Source organism: Orycteropus afer, unplaced genomic scaffold (assembly GCF_000298275.1).
Source record: "Orycteropus afer afer isolate SDZICR_OR568_19922 unplaced genomic scaffold, OryAfe1.0 scaffold00279, whole genome shotgun sequence".
Taxonomy (NCBI): Eukaryota; Metazoa; Chordata; class Mammalia; order Tubulidentata; family Orycteropodidae; genus Orycteropus; species Orycteropus afer.
Window position 1 is genome coordinate 1474039 of NW_006921866.1, and position 4359 is coordinate 1478397.

General features: G+C 39.8%; 1 pseudogene; it reads left to right on the top strand.

Annotated features, from left to right (window-relative positions):
- Positions 1-4359, top strand: part of LOC122150990 — a 138839-nt pseudogene that overhangs the window by 126299 nt on the left and 8181 nt on the right.

The following is a 4359-nucleotide window of genomic DNA, read 5'->3' on the forward strand; positions in this document are numbered from 1 at the left end:
AATTTAGAGACCATCTAAAGAATAGATTTGATGCATTGAACACCAGTGAGCAAAAACTAGAAGAGTTGTGGGATGACATCAAGAGGATCATCCATGAAGAAAGCAAGAGGTCATTAAAAATATGAGAAAGAAAGAAAAGACCAAGATGGATGTCAGCCAGATGGAGACTCTGAAAGTTGCCCTTAAGTGGAGAGTAGCTAAAGCAAATGGAAGAAATGACAAGGTAAAAGAGATGAACAGAAGATTTCAAAGAGCAGCTCTAGCAAAGCCAATTATTATAATGAAGTGTGCAAAGACCTGGAGTTAGAAAACCAAAAGGAAGAACACACTCAGCATTTCTCAAGCCGAAAGAACTGAGGAAAAAATTTAAGCCTCACGTTACAAAATTGAAAGATTCTATGGGCAAAATATTGAATGATGCAAGAAGCACCAAAAGAAGATGGAAGATGGAAGGAATACAGAGTCACTGTACCAAAAAGTACTGGTCATTATTTATCCACTTCAGGAGGTGGCATATGTTCAAGAACCAGTGGCACTGAAGGAAGAAGTCCAAGCTGCACTGAAGGAATTGGCAAATAAAAAGGCTCCAGGAATTGACAGAATACCCACTGAGATGTTTCAACAAATGGATGCCTTGCTGAAGGCACTCACTCAGTTATGTCAAGACATTTAGAAGATAGCTACCTGGCCAACTGACTGGAAAAGATCCATATTTGTACCCATTCTAAAGAAAGGTCATCCCACAGAATGTGGAAATTATCGAACAATGTCATTAATATCACGTTGTGTTGTTGTTATGTGCCATCAAGTCGGCCCCGACTCATAGCGACCCCTCCTTGGGTTTCCGAGGGAGTATCACTATGGAAGTAGATTGCCCAACCTTCCTTCCAAGGAGTGGCTGGTGGGTTTGGACCACCAGCCTTCTGGTTAGCAGTGAAGTGCCTTAGGCACTATGCTACCAGAGCTCCTCATTATCACATGCAAGTAAAATCTTACTGAAGATAATTCAAAAATGGTTGCAGCAATGTATTGACAGAGTATTTCCAGAAGTGCAAGCTGGATTCAGAAGAGGATGTGGAATGAGGGATATCACTGCTTATGTCAGATGGATCTTGACTCAAAGCACAGAATACCAGAAAGATGTTTACTTGTGTTTTATTGACTGTGCAAAAGCATTTGATTGTGTGGATCATAACAAGTGGTGGACAACATTGAGAAGAATGGGAATTCCAGAACACTTAGTTGTACTCATGAGGAACCTGTGCATAGACCAGGAGGCTGGTGTTTGAACAGAACAAGGTGACACTGCATGGTTTAAAACCAAGAAGGAAGTACATCAGGGTTGTATCCTTTCACCATACTTATTCAATCTATATGCTGAGAAAGTAATCTGAGAAGCTGAACTATATGAAGAAGAATGTGGCTTTGGGATTGGAGGAGGAATCATTAACAACTTGAAATACACTGATGACACAACTTTGCTTGGTGAAAGTGAGGAAGACTTGAAGCACTTACTGATGAAGATTGAAGATTATGGTCTACAGTTTGGATTATATCTCAATATAAAGAAAACAAAAATCCTCACAACTAGACCTATAAGCAGCATCATGATTAATGGAGAAAAGATTGAAAATGTCAAAGACTTCTCATTGCTTGGTTCCACAATCAACACCAATGGAAACAGCAGTCAAGACATCAGAGGACGTATAGCACTGGCCAAATCAGCTGCAAAGGACCCCTTTCAAGTGCTGAGGAGCTAAGATACCTCCTTGAGGACAAAGGTGCACCTGAAACTAGCTATGGTATTTTCAATCACTTCATATGTATGTGAGAGCTGACAATGAATAAGGAAGACAGAAGAAGCATTGATATTTTTGAGTTGTGGCACTGGCGAAGAATTCTGAAAGTATCATGGACTACTAAAAGAACTAACAAATCTGTCCTGGAGGAAGTACAGCCTAAATGTTCCTTGGAAGTGAGAATGGCCAGACTTCATCTCACCTACTTTGGTCATGGTGTCAGAAAGGACCTTCCTTGGAGAAGGATGTCATGCTTGGTAAGGTGGAGGGTTGACAAAAGAGAGGAAAGCTCTCACTGAGATGGATTCACACAGTGGTTGTCACGATGGGCTCAAGTATAGCACAGATCATGGAGCTAGCATGGGACCCAGCAGTGTTACGTTCTGCTGTGCATAGGGTCGCTATGAGTTGGAGACCACTCAATGACACCTAACAACAACCAATTGCCAGAAGTGAAGAAGAGTGCAAAATAAAACACCAAGGGCATTTAGAAGCAACCAGCCCTTGGACAAGATGGCCCTCGAGAACAGAATTACTAAATGGTGCCCAGCTACCAATGTAAACCACTCAAGAAAGGATCAAATCTGGAGATCCTGGATAGAGTGGGAGGAAAAACGGGGAACAAAATCCAAAAGCTTAATAATGACCAGAATTACTGGTTGGATGGAGTCTGGTGAGATCGTTCAGTACTATGGCCTGGGGAAACATTCTGGGCCTGGAATAAAACTCACTCCCAGGGGCTGGCTCTCAGCCCAATAGTAAACAAGAAGTACATGAAGACCACTCAACCCAGGGTGATGCACCCACATAAAAAAGAAAAAAAGAAAAAAAATAACAACCAACAACAGCACACTATTCAGTGGTTGTGACTGTTAAATTAGATACATGTATAAAATTCTGGTAGCATAGTGGCTAAGACATTTGCCTGCTAACCAGACGGCTGGCGGTTCAAACCCACCAGCCACTCCTCGGAAGGAAGGTTGGGCAATCCTACTTCCGTAGTGATAACTGCCTCGGAAACCCAAGGAGGGGTCGCTATGAGTCGAGGCCGACTCGATGGCACACAACAACAACAACAACAACATAAAATTCTGAGCACATCATTCAATAAATGATAGTTATGGATATTGTCAACTCTGTTTTCCTATTTCCACTCAAAATACTTTTGTGTTCTTCAGAAAATTACTTGAAAAGAGATTTGGCTGTGCTTTTAGCAGTTTGATGAAGCTGATTCACCTAGTTAAATCTGTCAAAATAATTTGTGGCTATAAATTTAGCTTAAGTTGCACAGACCCTAATATTTGGTCTAAGTTAGATCAGATTAACTAGATTTTCTGACAGCTGCCCCATTGGGCTGTTTAGGATTAATGACTTAATAGCTTATCCCTACCTTAACACCCTTCCTCACGAATGAGGGCTAACTCTTTCAGGGAACTCCCAAGCTACTTTACTAAATAAAATTGACCTTTAAAAATTCTCCTGATTAAACACCTAGTATAACTGGCACTTTTTATTGCTACTCAACTCAATGCTTCTGGTTTCTATTGGGGTTTAATTTTAATACATCTCCAAGAACAAATGTCCTCAAAACTTCAGGCCACCAGTGTAGAACATTAATACTTTGTTACAAATGGATTTCAAACTATTTTCTTTCTCTCCAACTTATGTTCATCTGTCTTGAGACACAATTTTTAAAACCAGTGAAGCTATAATCACAATGAATCCATTTAAGTGATTATGCTCTGCAGGGGCACCAAAGCAATCTTTGAGCAAAAAGAAAAAGAAAAAAGAAGTGAAGCTCAGGAGTCAATTCATGCAGTCGATTTTCTGATTCTCTTAATGAAACATGTGTGAGCAAAAGTCACAAATTATTTCACTTTGAAAATTGTTCCTGTCTAAGGGAAGAATTGCCCAAAGGAACCTCTTGAGGAGTTTGCTTGGAATAGAACAGTGGGCAGTCACATTCACATTCAATTTACTTTTGCCTCAAGAACAAATTACAACTAGTGCCAAACTCAACATCAGAGGTTGCAATTTCCAATGTCTGCAGGGCCATGAATATATAGCAACTTTAACCCACAGATGCTACTGGCAGTGTAGGTATAGGGTCTAGTGCTGTAGAATCTTATCTCTTTTTCACAAGAAGCAATATATCCAGCCTTTGTGTGAATCTCTTGACTTTTATTTGTTGACAGTTAATTCACATAAATTAAATACATTTTGTGCATCACAAAACTTGCAGTTCAGATCCAGCTAATAAACTGCTGAATTAAGACTTCAACTATAGATCTTAAATGTTAGCCCAAATTCATTTATTCAAAGACATCTTAATTTGAGTATGAAAAAATGCTATAGAAAGTCAGATGGTCCATTGTTTCAAAGTAATCATACACAGTATCTGTGGAAATTGTCACAGTTCTGGACTTTATTAACCATTGACTTAATTTTAGTGCAGATTAGGGACTCCATTGTCTACTAGCCACCACTGGCCTGTCACTTTCTTGTACTGTGATAGCTTGTGTGTCACTGTGATGTTGGAAGCTATGCCTCTGGTATTTCA